Source organism: Manis javanica, chromosome 10 (genome assembly GCF_040802235.1).
Source record: "Manis javanica isolate MJ-LG chromosome 10, MJ_LKY, whole genome shotgun sequence".
NCBI lineage: Eukaryota > Metazoa > Chordata > Mammalia > Pholidota > Manidae > Manis > Manis javanica.
In genome coordinates, this window is record NC_133165.1 from 104,101,190 (window position 1) to 104,125,381 (window position 24,192).

General features: G+C 43.3%; 1 long non-coding RNA gene across 5 annotated transcripts in view; it reads right to left on the minus strand.

Annotated features, from left to right (window-relative positions):
• The window catches only part of LOC118970308 (uncharacterized), a 36,717-nt gene extending 18,073 nt beyond the window's left edge, over positions 1-18,644 (minus strand). The window contains exons 1-6 of one of the 5 annotated variants that reach the window (XR_012121559.1): positions 18,360-18,644; positions 15,343-15,468; positions 14,197-14,262; positions 11,734-11,898; positions 8,496-8,591; positions 2,864-3,000 (exon numbers count right to left, since the gene is read on the minus strand). This is a non-coding gene — a long non-coding RNA (uncharacterized lncRNA). The remainder of the gene's footprint in view (positions 1-2,863; positions 3,001-8,495; positions 8,592-11,733; positions 11,899-14,196; positions 14,263-15,342; positions 15,469-18,359) is intronic. The other 4 variants (XR_012121556.1, XR_012121557.1, XR_005058210.2 and 1 more) reach the window with 4 other exon arrangements.
• Between the last annotated feature and the right edge of the window lie 5,548 nt (positions 18,645-24,192).

Sequence of the window (24,192 nt, forward strand, 5' to 3'; positions counted from 1 at the left end):
TGGGTACTTGACACCTTCCTGACCTCTAAATCTCTGGTTCTTCTTGCCCTCTCACTTGGTTCCCCTCTGTTGTTTCTTGACCCATGGAAATATTTCTCATCTCTGAAGGCCCAGTTTAAATGCCACCTACTCCAGGAAGTTTCCCTGATTCTGCCTACTCGCTGGAATCAATGAGTTATTTCTTTGTTCTTCAATTACATTTTGCTGTCACTCATTAGAACTGAATCTTTCTTTCCCACCACATTTTAAGTTACAGAAGGCAGAAGATCGGTATTTTAAATAATGTTTTTCTAAGTAATATATTCTCATGTAAAATTTGGAAAATTATGACAACTAAAAAAAAAAGAAAATCTATAATTTCCCACATCAAAAATAGCCATAGTTTATGTTTGGGCCTATTCCCTCTAGTTTTTTTTTTTTTTTATCACTGGGCCATGTGTGGTTTTCTTTGTTTTTTTTCTCATAAATGGAGTCCTATATTACTTTCTGCTCTGCTTTCCTTCAGTTGATTTTATATGGAAAATATTTTCTTACGTTATCATTTCTTCAAAAGCATTATTTTACATGACAACATAATATCCCACTGCAAAAGGACTATACCTTATTGACTCATTTCCCAGTTGCTGGACATTTGTATCATCTTCTGTTTTTATTCTTGCTCTTAAAAATAACAAAGTGTGCTGGGTTATTTTTCATTTGTCTCTGCAGAGCCGCTGTTCACCCTGGGTGCATATGGACTTTGTCGAAGGGCTCCCTTGCCTTTGGCTGGGAGGAGGGTGAGGGTGGGCTATTTATTCTCACAGGTTGGCCACATAGACGCCCTCACTAAGCAGTTTCTCTCTCCAGCTTCTGGGAACCACTCACTTCCTGCTCTTTCAGGCCTTCAGCAGGCACTGGGGGATCTCTGTGGTGGCCCCCCTGTCCCACTGTCCCTTGTGCCCTCCCCACACCCTGCCCACACTTTGTGAGCAGGTGTGTTCTTTTCTTTTGCTTTGCTTTTTAAAAATTAAACTGCCCTCAAATTACTCAGTGTAAGCATGTAGTTTCCTGACAGGATCCTGACAGATGGCAGTTGACATTTTGCACCTAAATCTTTGGACTCAATTTCCCTCCTAGAGGTTCCAGATCAATTCTTAAAAGTGAATCAGTGGATAGGAACATGCTTATAGCACTTAATTTACATTGTCACACTACTTTCCAAGAATCAATTATGCCAAATCATGCTACTCCAAAGAGTGTTTGTTTCAGAACATTAAAAATTACCATTTTGAACCTTGAAAATGTCAGTAAGCAGAAAGCATTTTATGTTTTAACTTGCATTTCACTGATTACTAGAAAAGGTGAATTTTTTCACATATTTAAATTTTTCTTTTCTGAATGACCATGCCTAATTTCACCCTCTGTCCTGCATAACATTTACCTACCTACCTGTAGTAATAATCATAAAAACTATAATTAGTATTATCATTATCACCAATTTGGGCAACCCAACGGATGGTTGAACAACTAGACCAGCCAGAGACTAAAGACACATTACAAATAGAAAAATTAATAACACTTGTTAAATGAGATGCTTAGGGACCACATGCATTTTCATTCAAAAGAGTGATAATTGCATTATAAAAATTGTCACTAGTAGTATTAAATTCCTATTATTTTCCAGGTGCTGTGCTAACTGATTTACATTTGTTATCTATCAAACCCTTAACATGTGCTCTGATTGATCAGTATGTTTACTAACCTTTGAACGATTTCTGGACAACATTTCTGAAACCCAACTCCACCCAGAGTTTTATAAGCACTTGAAATCTAATCTCTCTCTCCAAAATACTTTTTACCTAATGAGACATGAGTTCCAACGAGATGTGGCTTTACTGATGCTCTAACATCCCTAACCTTTGGTTCCAAAGTTAAGCAAAACTGGAAATGTTGATTCCACTAGACAGATAAACTGTTCTTGGATATTTCCAATTTCACTTTATAAACACTAGGGGTTTGGAAGGTTTGCATAAACATCCAGTAACATTTGAATTTTTTGCTGCTTCAAGTGTCTAAGATTCATCTGTTGAGAAGAGATTTTTTTTTAGAAAACAACCACATTAAAGTCACTTCCAACTTCTCTTTTCAAGCTCTGCTTTAGAATGAAATGCAGAAATTTCTGGGGCAAAATGTGGCCAGTTTTGAGGTCTGGAAGCAAGTGCCTCCTGAGATAAGCCATAGTGCCAGACAGGCAGAGTACCACTATCATTCTGAACATGTCCTCCTCTGAATTCTTCTCCTTTAAACAGAGCATTCCCCCCACACCAAAAATTTCAGCCTTCATATTGTCTATTCTTAGACTATCAGGCTCACTCTCCTTATTTCACTGCTTCCTTCTTTTCCAATCTGGAAGGACGGCAGTAAGAATGCAGTCGGTTTTCTGTAGCGTTTGATCTGGCAGGGAAGAAAAAAGTGGTAGTTTTGCAGAAGGACCAAATGCTATTTCTGAGCTTTGTGGCTTTGCACAGATTTTTATTTCTGTAAGAGGTTGTGTCTTACGTATTACGGTCTTGGATTTCTGCTTGTTGCCATGGACAGCCAAGCCCCAGTTTTAATTTCATATTCCTTTGGCTGGTAATGATGAGTCTGACAGATGAAACAGGACTCAGAGACAACCCTCACTTCCATCACCGCTAAAATTGGCCTTCATCTGTTTTCAGAAAGAGCTGATTTTTTTTTTAAGTAAAATCAAAGGAGCAGGAAGAAAAGAATGGACCCCATGCCCCCATCCCTGTTGATGCCAGCATCATTCCCGGGGTGTGGGCATCCTCTAGGTGGTAGTTCCTCTAGAGGTGCAGCCTTATCCACCCCCAGACAGACCCACCTGTGCTAAATAAAGGATGCTCCATCTTCAGCCACTGGGTGTTCTAAGTCCAGCTCTCTATCCCTGTCAAGTCTGCAGATCATTCAGGCTTTAGGTTCCCAGAGGAGGGAGGAGAGACCGTTTATCCAAGGGAACGTCTGTAATACATGTTAAGTGGCGCGTGAGAGAGCCGTCTCATTTATTGGCTGAAACACGAAACGGAAAACATGTGCAGCTACACAGGGCCCCTACAGGCTTCTTCCCAGGAAGTGGAGTGATGAAGGATGGGGCGAACACGTGAATTCAGGCAGCCCACATGCAAAAAGCATCTGTTGGGTGGAAATCCTGGGCATTGGGATTGAAATTTATAGAGACAGATTAACTTCTAGTCTCTAGTGGGGATTCTGTTTCCCCTGCTATGGGAATAGATTTTTCCATTAAGCAAAAAGGAAACATTCTTCATTCAATTATATGTTTATTGATGCATTTAATGCACATTTAGCAAATGCCAATGTCTGTGTTAGGGGCTGAGGATAACTGAGGCATGGATCCTACCTTCAAGGACCTCACTCTCTAATGGGAGAAAGATGGATAAATGAATATTTATAATATAGAAGAGTCAGTGTGACTAGAGAAATGTACATAGAATTTGGGAGGAAACTGGGGGGGATAGCCATCGTAAACCAAAAGCATTGGATATTTACTGCTTTTAGCCATCAGAGATCCATTTCCCTTCCTCTTGATAATGTTAAAAATAAACATTTATTTGAGTATTCATCTTTCAGCCAACTAGCTGTACCTCCAGCCCAGGAATGGGTCCTGATTGGCTGAAGCCAACCATCACATCCCATATCTCTCTGAACAGAATCATTGGTTTAGGGCATGTAATCCAGTTCAAGTTGGTGTGATTCAGGAGGGAGCTGCTGGAAGCTTCCTGGAGTGAAGCTCTATTACTCTTTTAAGAGAACTTCTGAGAGAGCCAGCCCTCTTCCTGCAGGAGGGCTGTGGTCTCCAGGAACTTTTTAGTTCAGGAGGGGGTTTGGTTCATCCTTGGAATGGAGAAGAAGCCACAGAAGGTAGAGTAGAAATGAAAGATAATGTGGTTTGGTGTCATTGCTGAGCCACTTCTGCAAGCATTGTCTGGAGTCCATTGTACAACCTATGAGGTCTTCAGTTAGAAAGACTGATAAACGCCCTTTATTACTGAACCACTATGGGTGGAGTTTCTTAATACTTGCACCCAATGATAGTGTTTCAAAAAAGGAAAGAGGGAATTATATTAACAATAGCTAACAGTTACCGAGCACTTACAATGTGCCAGTATTCTGCTAAACACTCCATGTGATCCTCACAGTGATCCTAGGTGGTGAGTTATCCTTATGCCCATTTTACAGATTAGAAAATCAAGGAAGGTTAAATAACTTGCCCAAAGGCACACAGAGCAAGTGTTGACTATTATAGATATTGTTAGGAGGTCAAATTAAATGGAGACTTAAACATGTCCATTAGATTGAGCAATGTGAAGTACACAGGAGGCCTTAGAGAAAATGTTCTGGGCAAATTCTGAGAGAAAAATCTGGCTCAAGGTGAATTAAGATATGAATGAGAGCTAATGAAACAGATACTGTGTGAACAACATTTTGAAGAAGTTAGGCATGACTTATGGCCTCTCAATCAGTTAGAATGCTTTTGGAGGAAGTAATGAAAAATTATAATTGAGATGTTCTTAAACAATAAGAACATTTATGTTTTCACATTTCAGGAATCCCACAAGTAGGGCAGACTGGGAAGTTGGTAGTTTCATTATCTCAACAATATCATTAAGGATCTGTTTCTTCTTAAGTCTTTCTTGTTTTTTTGTGTTCCATAGTTTCACTCTGATATATTTAAGTGTGGACTTTCTTATATGTACGTATCCTGATTTGGATTTATCAAGCTCAATGAATCTAAATCAAACTTTTATTTGGATTTATCAATCTCAATGAATCTAAATCAAACATAATACATGTATTATGAATTCTGAGAAGTTATCACCCACTATTATAGGAAATCACCTGTGTCATGATCTAAGTTCATATCACCACCAATAGGCAGAATTTCCATTAACAATGAGATCAGTAGAAGTGTATTAAAACATCAACAACAAATCAGTAGCATCACAAATATCATGTCTACTGGAAAGTAGGTATGAATAGCATGTTTCCATCCCACACTTTTGTGTGCCTGGGTAAGAAATGTAAGTTATGTATCAGAGCTGGCAAGCACACAGCATGAGTGCCATTGTGTCTCCTCCTCAAGTCCATGGCGAGTATCACTCACCTATGGGAGCATTCCTTCCTACTGCGTTCAGATGTGGACTCTGGTCTTTGCCAGCTGTTCAGTTGCCACAACCAACTGATTGACATACAAGCTAAAATCTCCATGTTATCTGTAATCATTCTAACCAGAGAATAAGCGGGAATGCCTTCTCCCATTGCATGCTTTCAAGAGATGCCGGGTCACTGTCTTCTTTTTAAATCCAGTCATAGACTGAAATGCTACCAAACAACTGGGTATGGAGTACAAGAGGGTCTAACATGTGCTTGCCTCTTGGAAGGCAGTGTCTACCACAAGTAAAGCACGTAAAGCAGACAGGAGAAGGGGAACAGTGGTAAGAGTTGCAACACTGAATGAATTGCATCAAAAAACGATGAAAAATATAGATAAGGGAATGAGTCAGCGGACATTGTGAAGTCAAACACATGTTTAATTGAAATCTCACTCCAGTAAGAAGAATGGAATAAAACAGAAGCAATCTTTCAGGAACTTATGGCTATTTTCCAAAATGATGATGTTAATATACAGATTCAAAAAGTTCAAAAAAATCCAAAGTTTGATTTTAAAAAAGAAATCTAGACACATCATAATGAAAGGTTAGGAAAACAACTGGGACGAGAAAAGGATAACCCAAAGAAAAAACAATTAGACTAACAGCTAACTTCTTTAATTAACAGCAAATTGCTTCCAGCCAAGCTGAGACCATCCGATACAAGAAGTGAGGACCCCACCCACTGTCGTTGGAGGCCAGAAGTGAGCATTGCTGGGGCACGGTGTGGGGTGCAGGCAACTTTTGGAGAGGAGGTCTCCACCTAGTGCTTGGGTTCAGCTTCTTCATTTCCAATGTGGCAGAAACTCAGGACTCATCCTGATGCGGCAGACAAAGTGGCTACGTGCCCCTTCGGTGCTCACCCCCAGGTTCTTGGGCCAAAATCAGTCACCCTATCTGAAGCCATGACAAAACTTACATTGAACAGGATGCTGTCAATCAAGCCAGGAACCTGGTACAACAGACTCTAGCTAAGAGCACATGGCAAGGCCCTCCTTGTGATGAAGACTAGGATAAAGACTTGTAGGGACAGACCAGCATCTCATATGTCTGGGGCACAGTCAACTACTGTGGCGACAACAGCTTTGCCAGCAACCCAGTTACGGAACCTGGTTCCAGCCGTGGGTGTTCCCAAGTCTCTGCCATATGTTCTACATGGAAAAACAATGAAAATGCACAATAACTGAGTATCTGTCTCATCAAACACCAGACTCTGGAAGAACTCTTGCTTCTTCTTGCTCCCAGTGAGTTCTTCACCTTTTTCCTAATTTAAATTGTAGAAAGATTAAACTTTGACTTAAAAAAAAAAAGCCTGGGGATTTGCACAACTTGCTTCTGCTCTTCTGGATCCTCTTGGAAAGATGTATCATAGTGCAGTCAGCCTTCCTCTGGGGTATCTTGAGTTTGGGTCCTGGGCCCTGCAGCCAATGCTCTGTGGGATCTTGGAGAAATTCACAGAGGCCCACCCCTTAGTGTCTAACGATGGAAGGGAATAGAAAGTAGGGCAGGGTGAATGTGATAACTCCCCTGAAGAATGTGGGGGAACTCCCTAGCACTACGCACTGCTCTGAGATACTCAGAGTGAGCAAGGGTCAAACTCCACCAAAGGTCACACGGACATTTGCCTGGTGACCTGGGGTAATCAGGGGTGGGGGAGCAGAGTGGCGGCCTACACTTGATGCACTTTTCAAAGATGAATGGGAGCAGATGTGGCTCTGGTTCCCAGGAAAGGAAGCCTGTCTAGTGCACTCACCTCCTGAGGATTTGCCCAGCCTCCTCAGCAGAGGCCATTGGAGCTTGGGTGTGATGTTAAGAGCCAAATTCTAAATACCGTGAGCCTTCTCCAATTCTACAGTATTGGGAAAACATCTTGTACTTGCTGACCATGGAATGGCCTTCCACCCGAGAGGGACAGGCTCTGCTGTTCCCGGCTTCTTCTCACGTGGGTGTGGGTGTGACACATGCTCATACCACAGCTCAGGCACCACAGATTCTGCTGTCCTCTGACATTTAGTCAAAAGGGACTTCTAAGGTCATCCACTGATGCTTGACTTCTTTTCCATCATCCCCAGCAACTAGCCATGTGCCTTCTGCTTTAACACATCCAGCAACAGGAAACTCACTCCTTAACTTAAGCAGCCTAATTGCACATTTTGGGGATTTTGGAGCTTTTTTTGCATGTCGGATGGAGATTCCTTCCTTAAAATAAGCAGAAACTTATCTTCTTTAAGTTCTTTTCTTTCTGGTCTTAGGTAAAGTGACCATAGTATGTATTGTGCAAACCCAGTTTCATGCTTGAGACTAAACAGGGGCACGATTCATAATTACCCCTGGAAAGTCGAGATAGATTGGAACTCTCTTGGCCAAACAAGCCATAAGACTGCCCCAATCTTAGGTTTACCCTGTGGGCATCTAGAACAATTCTAAATCCCCTTCCTTAAGAGTCACTGACATTTAAAGGCCCTGGAATTACTCCCAACTCTTCTCTCCTCTAGAACAAATGAGAGGATGATTTCTTTAGCGGAAAGATAATTGGACCAAGAACAAGAAATAGCCATGATATGTGGGAGGGGGGTGGGTTGGAGGAGGGTAGATAGAGATACATCTGGAAGGGCCAGCTGCCTCCCAAGATCCAATGTTATGTCTTGGTATCCCAGAAAAGAAAGTAATTTGTTACATTCTGAAATGTGAAAGGTCTGTCAGAAGGACATGAGATCAGCCACACAAATTGTGAAATATAAATTGTGGTTTTATTTGTTCTGCAGAAGTACTAAAAAACTGCAAAGTTTTCATGAGGCAGTATAGCGTGGCAGCAGTCGATGCCAAATTTTGTCTGCAGCCTGGGGCTGAGCTGGCTGCATCAGAATTTGGTGGGAAGTGTATTAAAAATCAGATTCCTGGGCCTCAGCTCAAAATCTCCAGAGAGACACGTAGCATTTGCATTCTGGAATGCTCTGGAAGGAATTCTAGTGATGAGCCAAGTTTGAAACCCACCAACAAAATGGTCAAGAGCACCAGCTTGGTACCATATATTCATCCATTCACTCCACAAATATTTATTGAGCACCTACTATGTGCCCAACACATTGTAGGCATGAGAAAACAAGCAGTAGACAAAAAAAACAAATAAGGCCTTAATGTCGAATTTGTGCTCAAGGGCTAGTCTGATATTAGCTATGTGACTAAAATTTTCAATGCCTCAGTTCCCACCTCTATAAAAGAAGCATGATAATTATCTCATAGACTTGTTGTGATGTTTAAATGAGGTAAGATATGTAAAGCGCTTACCCTAGTAGCTGGTCCCCGGTGAGCACTGAACAAATGAGAGTTACGAAGATGAAATCTTTGGTGATGATGACATCAAAGACAAGAATGATGATAAATCTACAAAAGGAAAACAAAGACAGCTTATTGGTTGTATCCATGGATACATGGAAAGACTAGCTACGATCACAGCCAAGTTCTCAGGGTACCATGTAGCCCCCTTTCCACTGTGCCTTTGGGTGGGCTTTCTTCATATCCCCTGATCTCAAGTATAAAATGAGGGACCTATGTATGATAACAAATAGAGATGCCATCCAATATTAATGTTCTATAAATTCTGTTTTACTCAAACATGTATCAAGAAACAGTGTCCAGGCCCTTGCCACACTTCTGGCTTTCTCCTGGACCATTCTAGCTGCTGGTGTTCAAATGGACATGAGGTCCCAGAGAAATGTGTCATCCTAGGCATGCTCTACACTCAAAAATATATATAAGAGAAATAACAAGGAAATTAAAATGGTAAGTGGCTGAGCTATTACCCCTATTATTCTAGTTCTTGTGCATGGGTATGCCTCAGACTGGGCTCATGTCCCCAGTAATCGAGCTAACGTAGTGGCTCAGGAAGACAGATAGTGGCTCAGAGAGATAGAAGGAATGTGCAGATAAGACTACCAAGGGATGAGGCAGGGCCATTAGAGAAGGAGGCTGAAGAGCTGCCTATTTTTGCAGGCAACAGCTTTCACTCCTCCAAGGAAGTCAGCAGAGATTGTAATGAGAATATCTTGGCCAACGCCATGATTCACTGTCCAAAACTGGGCTGGGCCCTGCACACTGAGAGAATTTCACAGTTTTTCACATTATTCCCAAACCCCACTTCTCTGTTTAAGGGTGTCACTCAGGGTTTATTACAGAAAGGGTCCAAACGCCTCCATTCATATATCGTAAGGGGCCAGAGGCTTGGGAAGAATAGCAGCGGTGAAGGGGGAAGCCAGGGGCAGGGATAAAAGGCAGTTTGGGGAGAAATTAGCAGGAAAACTTCTAGGAGGGAAAGCTCAGCTCTCTCTGTTCACACAACCTTGGTTTGGAGCCTTGGAGAGAACCAAACACTAAAATGCAATGGAAGAACAAGAAGCTGAAAGGAAGCCCAGCTGCCAAGGGGCCAGTAGCTGGCTACAGCCCTACTGTGTTCAGCTGCCCAGGGCACCGTATGAGCCCACAGGATGCCACCCATACAGATTGGGGATGGGCAGTCTCTTTCTTCAAAGGGCCAGATAATAAATATTTTTGGCCTTGTGAGTCATATGGTCACTGTCACAACTCCTCAACTTTGCTCTCATAGCTGGATGGTCAGCTGAGATACAGGACATCACATATTTTTATTCGCTAAATCTGGTAACCTTATCTGTAGTGTGAAAGTAACCACAGACAACACATAAATGAATGGGCATGACTGGTTCTAGGAAAATTTTCTTCAGAAAAGCAGGCAGTGGGGAAGATTTGATGAATATGAAGGGCAGCCCCAAGAGGGTTGTAATGCAGTGATCCTTGCTGGCCAGCAGTACCAGCAAGGCAGCCCAGGGCTCAGATGGTGTGGCCAAGCAGAGCAGTAGCTTTCAAACATGTTTGGCCATAACCCCTAGAGTGAGATGCACATTTATATCACAATCAAGATTCACAAACCCATACTTCACCTCACCTACTGTGATATGCTCCAAGATATTCTATACTCTTAGATAAATTCTACTTAGTTTTTTTGAAATGTTGGTGGCAACTAATACAGCTAACTTCACAATCTTCTAATGGGCCTCAGCTCCTGGATTACTGGACTTAGAGCCAAGATATCTATCTGAGTTTTAGTCTCAGTTCCAACTTTTACCAACAGTTTATCTTTGGGAGAATTACTTCATTTTAGAGTTGCATCTGGAAATGGGAATCATAATGATTTTAGAATGACTTTTTATTTGCTAAATCTGGCAACCTCATTTGGAAAATAATGAAGGAGAAATAAGGAGACACATGAAGAATCCAGTTCCTCAACATGGTGTGTTTACCACTCATGGCAGCAGAGATGGTTTAGGAAGTGCACAGATGTATATTGTAGGTATTTATTTTAATTCCTTATGAACATATACACAATTTGAAATTTAACACATGAAAATACAATATATGAAATATATGCAACTTTAGCAGTGATATCCAGCTTCCTTTCCAAGTAGATTTATTGAAATAAATGATTTGAATTTATTTGTATTATTTATATTATTTTAAGTAAATGTATTAACTTTAGGCTATTTAAAGGAAAATACTAAGCAAATAATAGCATGTTATATGTGAATATGGCAAAATTTGTGTAGATGATGAGTGAGTCACGTTTGGGAAGCATGGAGATGATGCATGAGCAAATACAATCTAAAAGATGGTAGATGTAACAGGTGGCCTCTTGGAGACTTGAACTGAGTATCTGAATCACTGCTGATACCCCAACACTTAGAATAGGACTGGCTCACAATAGATACTCAGTAAGTGCTTATGTTGGATGGATGGATGGATGCATGGATGGACAAGGAAATGTATGAAACAATTAAACTCTAACCTTTTGGAGTCAGAAAGACTTAGTTTAGAGTTATAAAGGATGAGGCATGGTGTCAAAGGTGTCAGTAACTTCAGAGCCAGGGAGTGGGAAGGGGAGGCAGATATTTTTCCTCTGAGGTGTCCTCTGGATGCTAAAACCCTCCACAACACTACAGTTAGCAACTGAGCAATGGCAACACTAAGCTAAGACAGAAATTACTAAGCTGAGGCCAGCTCTGTTGCCCACATCAAAATGTCATTCCTGGACCTAGGCACTTACAGCAAATACCTAGTGAAGTGAGCATGACTGGAGATATCTAGAGGTATAAACGTCTGGAAATGTTGACTCGCATAAGTCTAACCTTCTAGCCATTTGCTGATGAGAAAGGCACTTTTCAGGAGCAGCCCACAAGTGCGGAGGGAGCACTTTTCTGAAAGACAAGAGACACAAGTGCGTCGGGCTCCCCACACAGGTTGGAGCTGCCATCGCAGGCCAGTCCCAGTGGGTGGAGAAGGGTGACTTACACGGCAAAGGCCAGCCCTTGTAATTCAAACACTCTCTACTTCTCTCCTGTCAAAATACTTTGGAAAGCATAATGTGTTCGACTTCACTTTTGCAATCCTGGCACAGACCCTTAGGCTTTCACCTGCCAGTGTCACCCTAAAGGATTTAAAGTGATACTACTTTTACCTCCTCCGTTTCAGGAAAAGAACCCAGTCTGCTTGAAGCACAGGGAGCACGGTCTCTACCAACAGAGAGGTGGTGAATTGCAGTTAAGGCACAGCCTCCGTAGGCAGTCGCAGATCCCTACCTGCTGGCATGTTCCTTCACCTCTCTGTGCCTCGGTTTCCAAGTCTGTAAAGTAGGGATAACATACACAGGGCTGTTGTGAGGATTATATGTGTTAATGAAGGCAAAGCATTACAAATGTTGCCGGCACATAGAAAGCACTAAATATGTGTTACCAAATACTATTCTGTGTTCTTACTTTGTACCAGGAATGTGCACTTCAAGAGTATCATTCAGTCCTCAAAAACTCAGGAATTATTCCTAGTTTTCAGACTACACCACTGAGGGTCCAAGGTTAAGTGACTTATCAAAATCTAGTAAGTAGAGGCAGGACCCAAATTGGGTTCAATTCCAAATTCCTTGCCTTCCCATCTTTCCCGCCATCTCACTCTACTGTGCTAATTACCTAATTGAATAATTTAAAAGCCGTTTCCATACTGTGTTAATTCAGCTTGGTTTATATTTTAAATGTTTCCACTTAACAATAAAATGAACTGTCCCTTTTTTCCCCCATTGATTTTTCTTTTTGAAGTGGAGTAAAGAGGAAAGGGAAGGGGACTGAGACAGGTTTCCCCAGGAGCCTGGGATTTTCCCTAAACAAGGGTACAATAGGTGGCCCTAGTGAGGGGAGGTAAGAGGAAGCCTCGAATGAAGTGGCAGAGAGCTGGCTGTACGGGGAAAAAGAAATGCCCCAAGGTTTCAAGGCCTATCTACTCAGGAAGGGATGGCGCCTCTGTCTCCAGGCCCGAAATGTGTCTTTCTTAGGAAAACAGCCTCCACTGCTGAAACGTCAGGCTGTGGTCTCCCGGGCTCCCGGGAGGGCACACAGCTCCGCGCGGGGTCATTCTGCCCCCAAAGGAGCCTGCCCTGAGCAGTGCCCTACCGGGAACTCCGCGGGGCTGTGAGGGTGCAGCCGTCGGGGAAAGAAACAGCGCCCTGCTCGCACGGGACTTAGGGTTTGATGGGCGAGAGAAACAACAAACAAACGACCAGCCACGTTGATCAAGAAGGAAACGAACAGAGGGCGAGTTGAGAGAATAGCAGGTGCCCCTCCGAGGGGTGGGGCTCGGAGGGGGCCTTCTAGGACAGCAGGACAAAGAGCCTTCAGGTGTTGGGGATACTGTGAGGACGCAACAACCGCGAGAGCAGTGAGGCTGAAGCGGCTCAAGCTGGGGAGAGCGAGCCAAGACGGACCGGGAGAGGGGCAGGCGGGGGCAGGCGGCCCTGGCAGGCGTTGGATGTTACACTGAGGGTTTTTGGAAGCCAACGTGGGCAGCTACCTTTGTACCTAGTGAGACATTCTTCCCAGCAATGTCCGAATTGCACTTTTGAAAGCTTTAGCTTGGTCTACACAGTCTTCAAGCTCTCATGACCTGACAGCATGTTTGGGAGATGGCTGGGGATCAAGGGTCATGCTTAGCTCGAACATTTTCCTCTTTAGACAGAGGTTCAACTTGATAGACAGTGACCGCAATGGAGAGAGTGAGGACTTGATAATACGCATGATTATTAAAACCACTGTGTTGTTTATGTGAAACCATCATAAGGTTGTATATCAATGATACTTTAATAAAAAATAAAATAAAATAAAGTGACTTGCACATGGAAAAAAAAGGGGGAGAGAGAGGCTCACCACCTTGGCTGACCTCAGAGCCCCTGGGGAGCTTTGTAAACATGCAGGTGGATGCACTCAAGCCTCCTGCATCAGAATCCAGGGCCAGGGTGGGGGCAAGAAGGCCAGATGACTTCGCTGCCCAGTCAGGGTGAAGACTGCTGCCTTGCCAAGTTCCAACTTAGCACATCAGCCTCATAAACCTCCAGCCACACCAAAGACCACGTCAAAGAAGGTGCCCAGAGAGAACGGTTTTCCTTCTGTTGATAATGAGTCAACCAGAGCGTTTCTCCCCTGCCCCATTTACCTGCGGCAGGCCTCTTAGGAAAGTAAACCTCTCCATTTGTCAATATTTACTCTGTCTGCTGCCCTCAGTGGAAGAAGGGAGAACTGTTTTCACCATCAAACTAGTGTTTATACAAAGGCTTTGTAGGCTTTCTCGGCACTATGGAAACTCAATCACCCAGTTAACCTGTGCCCTTAATGAGGTGGTAACTTTTCTCCCACCATCCTCTCCATCAGGGCTGACAGCACATGGATTGTCAGCTGATAAGAATTCAGGTTGGAAAGGATTTCCCGCAGAACCCTGGGGAGACAGATGCTCAAAGTGTAACCCATTGGGAGAGGGTGAAGCCTACCCTGCTCATTCTGGAGGGCCGTGCTGGTGGACTCCCCATGGGACCGTTCAAGAGACTTGTGAATGCCCAGGTTCTCGTAAGAAGCCAGTATTCTTTGGCACTCGGAACACTTACCAGCACATTACATTTGCTCCAGTCAGTAGTGCACCCAGTGTTAACTTCCAAGGTGGGGCTCTGCTACTGTTAGATCAAAAGAAATTGTGAATCAAGTTGCCAGGCATTGCTCAGAAGCCATGCATTCCTGAGGGGCGGCTGGGTTCGGCTCTCAGGGGAGAGCAATGTTTGCATCTGGGACACCAGCCAGCTTCAGCTGGGCTTCAGTAGTCTCAGTGACAGCCACACAATTTTGGACATCCCAGCCACCTGGGACAGAAACTGAAAAGCCATTTGCTGGGCTCAGGAAGAAAAACAAATCTGATCACTGCCTTTGTCATTTAGAAGAGCCCTTGGGCTTTATGGGTCAGTCTGAGAGGTGACCAGCAGGCACATCTAAGAAAGAGCTTCAGGGGCCACACATCCTCCATGGAAAGTATAGGACACGCTGCTCTGGCTCCGACCATGTGCCCAGCCCCGAGCCGGACACCAAGTAAACCCAGGCTGTAACGGTACAGCAGCTCACAGCCCATGTGCTGGAATCACAGCCCCTGGAGGGGCTCAGATTCCTCACAGGAGGAATGGATGGATCTGAGTGAGGCTAGCTCTCAGTGGGAAAAGAAAGAGGGGTGGGGGGAGGAAAGGGAAGAAGGCAGGAAGGCAGGGAGGGAAGGAGAGATGAAAGATGGGTGAACTTTAATGTGCACCTTACTGTGGACCTTACAAGCTCTACAAGTTGCAACTCCCTGAAAGCTTCCAACTGAACCCTGTAAGTCCTGTTAACTTTGAAATGGGGGTAATACTAGGAACCCATTAGAGGACTGTCCTTACATAGAATGAATCTCAGTAAGAGTAACTGAAATATATCTAGAATTGTCCGTGCATGTGGTAGGTGCTCAGTTAAGTTTTTATTATTATTATTACTGCTAGTAGTAGTTTGATTGTCTCCATTTTACAGATGAGGAGACTGAGGCTTGCAGAGATTTGGGGATTAGCCCAAGGTCACGTGGACAATGAGAGCATACAGCATCAAATGTGAGGACTTTTTGGCTCTAGAGACTGAGTTTCGGCCAGTCTACAAAAGGCCTGCTCTGCACTGTGGGGGTGTGAGGACCGCACTTCCTTAGAAAGAGTCTGGGGGCCTATGTGGGGGCTGCTCTCGGGTACCTCAGCTGGGGAGTACAGCCGTCCTGATGCTGTTTCATCTGCCTCCCGTGTGGAGTTGGCAGTGCTCCATAAGGCCTGCCAACCTCTCCTGGCCTCTGGAAACAGGCAGCCCCCTGAGTCAGCAATCTGAAAAAGAAAAAGGAAGTGTCTTAGTCTGCTCAGGCCATCCTGACAAAATACCACAGACTGAGTGGCTTGAACAACAAAGGCTATTTCTCCCAGTTCTGGAGACCAGGATCAAGGTGTTGGCAGGGCTGGCTTCTCCTGAGACCCCTCTTGGCATGGAGACCACCTTTTCCCTGTGTCCTCACGTGGCTTCTCTGTGTGTGTACACTCCCCGGCATCTTTTTCTTATAGTGACACCAGTCCTGTTGGATTAGAGCCCATCTTAATGACTTCATTTGAATTTAATCAGCTCTTTAAATAAAGACCTTCTTTCCCAATGCAGTTATATTCTGAGGTACCAGGGATTAAGGATTGGACATATGAATTGTGGGAGCGTGGGGCAGGGGCACAATTCAGCCAACACCAGAGAGACAGTGAAGATGGAAGCCACAGTCTTTTTATGACCTAATCATGGAAGCTACATCCCGTGACTTCTGCTGAGTTCTATTCTCTAAAAGCAGGTGCTGAGTCCAGCCCACACCCAAGCAGAGAAGAATGGAGCCCCAACTGTTGAGGGAAAGAATAGCAAAGAATTTGTCTTCCTGTTTTTAAACCCCAGAGGGAGAGGCAGGGGACAAGGCTTTATGAACTGGCCACAGCTAAAGATGACTGGCGGTTGGATCCTGTGGGATCATCCCGGGAGAGCCATACATCCTGAGTCTCAGGACTATGTGTGGCAAGGAGAAAAGAAAGAATTTATCCACCAGTTCCCATCATTAGTTGGTCAATGCCCCTCAACTGGAGGCATAATCAGCTTAATGCCATAAATTTATATTTAAATGCAAAACAGTTATCAGACCTTCCAAAGAGTTGAAAAGTCTTCAGGTTGCTTGAAGTCCCTTGGTGTCAACAGGGAAGCCCAGGCAGAAGGTGAGAGGCCCCCTCAGGGGCCTGAGGCCAGGCACAATCAGGAGGCACCTGCAGGAGGCTGGCCAGGGCCTGGCAGAGCTGATGGTCACAGTGGCACCAGATGGACGGATGCAGCCTGAAGAATCTGAAATTTTGCGTAGCAGGCTACAACATGAATCTGAAATTCAGCCAACCATTGACTTACAACTTTATTATTAAAATATTAGCAGTTGAAACGTGAAGTTTTGACTTTAGAGTGCTGGTCCAGTAATTTCTCAGCACCACCCACTCCGGCAGTCACTATATAGACTTTAAACTGTGAAAGTCTCTATACTTTTAACTGTGGCAGTGGGAGAGTAAGGCTCTTCGTGGCCGGTAAAGGGGCTGCTCACACGGATGTTGGCACCACATGAGGAAGTTGCTCTCCACCCTGATAAGGATGGACCAACGAGAGCCTCCATGGCCTCAGAGCTAATCTGGACTTCTGTAAAGTCTGGTCTTTAACAGTTTGACCCACCAGACCAAAGTGCAGGTTGAGTGAGTGTCACACTGTTTTCTCATGGGCTCCTATTTTCTTCACGTCTAGGGGAAGGTTTATCATAGGCATTGTTACACACGATCTTGGAGTTTTTCCCTTTTTAGGAGGCAAAGTTGGCATTTTAGTTTTTTTAAATTCCTCTTCACAAGAGGTGGAGCATTCTGAATAAAACTTTTTCTCAAAAGACTCATGGCCTAAATGGGAAACAAAAATCAAAAAATTAAATCTGATTCTGAGAGGCTAGTTAAGTACTGTTACAAATACTAGCATACCAAATAACTTTACAAGCAGGATCATTCTAGTCTAATCTCCATTATCTCTATTATCCTGTCATGTATTATACAAACTTCATAAACATTTATTGGTTCAAAAAGGCTATTAATGTGTTTTTTAAGTTATCTAATTAACCCACTCCCTTTAAAATATCTATATTAGCATCACACTGTCTCCTTAATAATTCTTTGGAAGGTCTGATAACTATTTTATATTTAAAATCCTTAGCTTTTATTGCCATTATTAATTATTATAGCACTTTGCAATAACAAGTATCCATTTTGCTCTAGCAGGCTGATAGAATTTCAATATATAAAGCACATAAGGAGAATCTTCATTCCAGGATATACCCAGCTTGTGATCCTCTATTTGAAAATGATTCGTCAAGAATGAACAATAAATCCAAGCGAAGTGGCTATTCCACAGGGTGGGCGTGCTATAACCTGCAGGGTCACAGGGTGGCAGCTCACACAGACACATCCATGTGCCAGAGACCATGCTGCAGTAGGCACTCAGCTATCTCTCCAAGGCAAAGCCAACCATATGCAGGCTGAGCGCAGAAGCCAGCTGGCTGAAGGAATAGCAGCATATATAACGTGGTATTGAAATGATCTCTTTGCCCATCCTTGCAAACTAAATTAGAGCCTGTTGAGGGCCAGGTGTGTGTCTGACTCCCTTCGGTATCTCCACCTCCTGGAGCAGGCCTGCCTGTCACGTAGGTGGTGGCCTCAAACTGACTGTGCCCACTGCAGGTTTCTGAGAGGTCGGCTGCATTCTCTGGGAAGCACCAGCTTCTCAAGCCCTCCTATGCCCACATCCTCAGGATGCTTCCAGACCCTGCCTCTGTCTTCTGCTGGGCCCAGATGGCTAACCCATGCCATGGTGTTCAGCCCTTGGGACCCAGCCTCCTGACCTGTCATGCTCGAGGCCCTGGCACTGCAGCTGTCCCATTACCAACCTCCAAGGGGCCAGGCAGAGTTCAGGCCTCATCAAAAGCAGAAGTGAGGTATCTTTGCCATGAGGTCAGAAAGGAGTGTATTCGTTCTGAGTTCAAGGAGCAATAGAACCCATCGGATATGTTGAGATTAGATAGAGATATAGATACAGAGATTGGGAGGGAAGGAGGCAGAGAAGGAGGGAGGGAGGAGTAAAGAGAGAGAGAGAAAGAGAAAAGAATAAGGAGTTGGCCCACCTGATCACGGAGGCCAAAATGTCCAAGACCTACAGTTGACAAGCCGGAGGCCCCGGAGAGCTGACGGTGCAGCTCCAGTCCAAGTCCAGGGGCCTCAGAACCGGAAGAGACTATGGTGCAAACTCTCACCTGAATTTGAGTCCAAAGACAGAGGAAGACCGAAGTCCCAGCACAAAGACAGTCAGGTAGAGAAAGCAAGTTCTCCCTTCTCAGCCTTTTGGTTCTTTTCTATCTGTTCCAAAGCTAATTTCATCCAGAAACACTCTCAGAGACACATCCAGAATATTGTTTAACCAAATATCTGAGCACCCCATGGTCCAGGCAGACTGACACAAAATTTACCATCACAGAAGTCAGGCTGCCTGTGTTGACCTTTGCTCCCAGGGAAGTTAGGAGTCCTATAAAATCCTAGCAGTGTGGGAAGAACATGAGTTTTGGCACCAGTCAAGACTGAGTTTGAATACCACTCTCCCACTTAAGATCTATATGGCCAAAAACAAATTAACCTCACTGAGCCTCAGGTTCTTCATCTGTCAAATGGGGTAATCCCACCCATCTTTCAGGGCTAACTTGAGCAGTCAGTGAAGTAATATATATTGAGTGCCTAGCTCTGCATCTTACACCTACAGCGGGAAATGCAGTTCCCTCTCCCCCCTCCCACTGGCCTCCTCTCAACCTTTTGGTCCATGCCTGGCGAATCTTCCTGCTTGCATCCAGATACCACATGTCCTTTAAGGTCCTCATCCCCCAAGATGCCAGCCCAGGAGCTCCAGCACCCCCGTTTGTGAACTTCTGTAACATTCCATCAGTAGCACACAGCGCAAGGCACATGCGTGTCTCAATGTCATCTTTATTGGCCCAATCAGATCATAAATTCTATGAAAGAGGCAGCTGTATCTTAGACAAAACTGTTCTCTCTCCCTGACCCCAAAACATACCCACAACACAGGACTCGGCATGCTGAAGTCTCTTACTGAAGGCCGAACTGAATCAACATATGTAACCGATCACTGGAAGATAATGAATTCTTATAGTAAAAGATAATCGCCCTTCATCCCAACATAGTCAAGGAATGCCTGCATCTCACAGCTCTGAGCACCAGGGTGAGCAATGAAGTGGGTCAGATGTCACAGGGCCATGCCACGTGGACCATGTAAAGGCCACACAATGTCCAGGAGGAACCGAGATGTCTTACAGGCATCATGTACCAGAAAATCTTGGTGACAAAAAGTTTCAAATTTAAACCCGTGCTGCCATTTTCTGTATAGTTTTAGCAAATGAGTTAAACTCTCTGTCCCTCATTTATAACATGGGGGTAATAATGGCCATGCCACAGAATAGTGTGAGGTTTTAATGAAATAATGGGGAAATGTACTAGGAGCAGAATAGCACAGCACAGCTGGGACTAAGGAATCTGGTTCAAATCTCAGCTCTTCTGCTCACCTGCTAGGTGATTAGCAGGGAATTTGCTTATCTCCTTGTGCCTCAATTTCCTAATCCATAAAAATGGAGATTAAAATAGTAGCTACCTCCTGTGTTGTAACATTGAATGAGATAATGCATGTAAAGTTCTTAGAACAGAAGAACCTGGATCAGAGTAAAGCTCAAAAAGTATTAACTGTTATCTCAGAAAGGGCTTACCTTGGTCCCTGGCATTTTGTGCACACTCAGTGAGTGGCAGCTGTTGTTAGTTTAATGGCTGGTTAGCTGAGGAAAACAGGAACCTCATTCAGAACACAACAGCAAGGCCTGTATCCTGAGTAAAAGCTGAATTTTGCAACCAAGGAAATGTTGTAGAAGCAGAACTGACATCTTGCTCAACCACCATTATCAGTAAATATACACAACATGTTCTGCAGTCAGGAGGGCAAAACATACAAACCTTGTACCCTGAAAGTAATGAAAAATCTTGCCTGGTTCTGGTACCCCAAATAAACAAAACTTTGAGCATTTCCCCATTAGCATGGACCCCTAGCAAAATCAACTATCTTCCTGATTTGTGCAATGCTAATAGCCAAAGATTATGTCCAACCTTCCTGCACATGCTAATCGTGTAAGAATGCTGCTGTTTCCCCACCACGAGCACACTGACGTATGCCTGGTAACCTTGATGAGCTTGTGGTTTTTGTTCTTTAAATGCCTTTGTGTTTTTTAAATGCCTTTGTGTTTTTAATTTCCAGAGCTAGTCCTATTAAAAGTCTGACTCCCTTCACTTGTTGCAAGTGTACTTCTCTTCTTTCCTAAACTTTTGCCTCTGAGTCTGCCACTGACCGTTAGGAGGCCAGTGGCAGCCAGTTCATTACTCATCTTTTCCAGTTCTGAGGTTGCTGACCGGGATGCTACCATGGATGAAGCTTTTATTAAAGAGTTGGCAGCCAGTGTTGGGAGTGTTGGAAGGAGCGCAATGGAGGAAGGTAGGAAGGTTCCAACCTGATTCAGCTGCCCCTGGATGAAATGGTTTACCTTCTGCACATGGTGGAAGATGATGTGGAGGAACATGTGTGCTCCTGAATGAGGAGCTGTGCTCACACAGGCATGGAGCTACATAAAAGCTGTGTTAATCAAGACTAGTTAAAGATGGCCCCATCTGGATTTCAAATCATGGAATATGATTTACTTGTTTACAAATAAATACAAATATTTATAAATAAATACCTTTGTAAAGATATAAATAGATGAAATGCTTTAAATATTAATATTTATATAAATTTAAAGGGATATATTAACATGCTAAGGTGTATTATAATATTTACATATACTGTTGATGTATAATATTGGTATTAATGCAATACAATTAATATACTACACCAATAAATATTAATTAAATGTATATTTATAAATAGGTACATTTATATATTTATAAAGTATAAATACAGAAATACATTTTTATAATTTTTAATATAAACTAGGTCAATAAAGTTTATTTAAGGCATTTCCAATTACAATTCAGAGCAATTCTTAGAGATTTTAGTTTAATGATAAGATAGAATTATTTGTAATATATATATACATATATATATATATTATGTCTGTAACTGAACACCAACTGGATACTTTGAAAATACTTGAGAGTATTTGAAGATAGTTCTTCTCTTAATAGCTTAAATATTACCCATAGGATTTGCCTTAGTCTGTTTGGGCTGCTATAACCAAACACCATAGCTTGGATAGTTTATAAAGAACAGAAATTTATTTCTTACAGTTCTGGAGGCTGGAAGCCCAAGATCAAAGCACTGGCAGATTTGGTGTCTGGTAAGAGCCCACTTCCTGGCTCAAAGACCCTGGCCTCCTTTTCTCTGTGTCCTCACATGGAGGGAGGGGAAAACTCTGGTCTTTTCAGCCCCTTATTAGGACACTAATCCCCTCCCTGAGGGCCCCACCCTGATGACCTATTAACCTCCCAAAGGCCCCACCTCCAACACCATCACATTAGGGATTAATATCCAAGGGCTGAATTGGGGGAAGAAGCACAAATATTCATGTTATAGCAGAATTATTCACTTTTCACCACTTCTGGAGAAATAGTTTCCTATACAAAGTTCAATTTTAATGCAGGGCCCTGCTTGAATAATCACCAAGACCAAATTTGTAGAGCAACAATAACATTAGCTGACATTTACTGAAAGAGTAATTTCTCAATTACTCTGTGCCCAGCACTGTGCTAAGAGCTTTATCTGCATTTTTGCATTTAGTCTTTCATTTCCCTAGGATATACTACAACTGGGACTCCCTTCAATTTTATATGAGGAAAGTAACTTGCTGAAGATTAAGCAAAGATTTTATGGCTGAGTAGGCATTTGAGCCCCAATCTTTCAGACTCTTGAATTTGAGCTTTTGGCCATGCTGCTACACCATCCCCAGGGACTGATTTTCTATCCCTTCTTTCACTCATCCAGGAAATGAAGTCCTTGAGCACATACTGTGATCAGGTATCATTCTAAGTGATAAAGAAAACGAGTGGCAGAGAATGAAGTAGAGAAGCAACCCTCATGGAGCTTACGTGTCGGGACGGAAGTGACAGGAGACAGAGAAATATACAAATAGGAGGGTACATAATGTCACATGGTAATGAGTGTCATGGAGCAAACATGAACAGGGATACTGGTTGAGGAGTGGGGTACCTTTTAAACCAAGTCAGCAGGCTTTCCTATTAAACAGAGACATGGAGGTGATGGGGTGGACCTTGCAAATCCTGTTCTTAAGGGAGTTGCATTTCAGGCAGAGAGTTCAGCAAATGTAGATGGCCTGGGGTGGAAGCCTGGAGAGCTGTGCTGGGAGGAGCTAAGGAAGTCACTGTGGCTGAAGCTGAGTGATGGAGGGAAGCGGTTCTTCAAGTTGTGTCCTTAGACCAGCAGCATAAGCATCGCTAGTTTGAAAAGTGCAAATTCTCAAGCCCAATCCACATCTGTGGCAATAGGAACTCGGGTGAAGCCCAGCAGTGCATGTATGTGAACTTATATTTTTGAAGTAACAAGATTCACAGAAGGATTGCAAAGATAGGACAGAGAGTTCCCTTTTACCCAGCTTCCCTCGTGTTAACATCTTACACAGTCATGACACATTTTTAACTAAGATTAACATTGGTACAACACTACTAACTAAACTGCAAACTCTTTTTAGATTTCATCAGTGTTTGCAATGTGTGGCTTAACAAGCCCTCCAGGAGACCCTCACTAAAGTTTGAGGACCACGGATCTGGGGCAAGAGCAGTGAGAAGACAGACAAACTGGGGGAGGTCCAGAGCCTGTAGGGTCCTCCTATAGGCAATGGTAAGGTCTTCAGCTTTTCCTCTGGGTGAGATGGGTTTTGGCTCAAATGATGTGACTATCCTATTTTAAAATTGGAAAGGCTTTTCCTCACCCCATCTCTAGCCCTTGCCCCTGATCTCCCACCCTGCTTTAATTTTACAATGTCTGTTTATTTCCCCTTACTTATTACTAGTATTTTATTATTCTGTCTCCTCTCCTAGCTCTTCAAGGGCTGGCATCTTTGTCTTACTCACCGATATGTTCCCAGCACCTAGAGCAGCTCCTGCCCCCACCCACAGCCCCATAAGCAAATATTTGTTGAATGAAGAAATGACCTAGAAGGGAAAAAATGAAGCAAAGAGGGAGTGAACTATTCTGATACTCATTTTGAAATGTTCGTTCCTATGTACTAGGTGACGAAGCACCCATGAACTGAGGATGTGGAGGGCAGAATGGGCAGGACACAAGCAGGGAGACCAGTTAAGAGGCTTCTGCAATGATCCAGGGGAAAGAAGACGGTGGCTTGATGTCATGTGAGTGAATATGAGGTTTTGTGTCTTACTCATGTGGGTTGAACTGACATTAACATTACAGCCATCTGAAAAATACACTGTTTAAGAAGAGCTCTGGAGAGTAACTTTTAAGATCAATCAACTTCTTATTTTAAGAATAAAAAGTAAACTCCTAATATTTGGTTATTTTTAAAGAATTTCCTGTGCACCTGTAAAATGCCCAATTTTTATTCTCCATTAAGATACGCAGAGTCTATTATTAAAGCCTTGATGTTTAACTTGACATCAAAGCAAGGAGGCTAAGATGGCCAGATCTCAAGTTCAAGAATGTTAAACACTATGCACAATATGCCCCAGACTTAAAATTCTTTCATTAATACTAAATAGCATCATTCACTAAGGACATACTCTTTCTTCCAGAAATAGGATGAGGCTGTGGGGGTCACTGAGATAACATCCCAAAGGTAGTATGACACTTTAGATGCAAAAAACAGCATGGGGTCCAAAGTCCAGAGCCTGACTTCTAAACCTAGTTCTGTCTTATATTAGCTGTGTGACCTTGGACAAGTTACT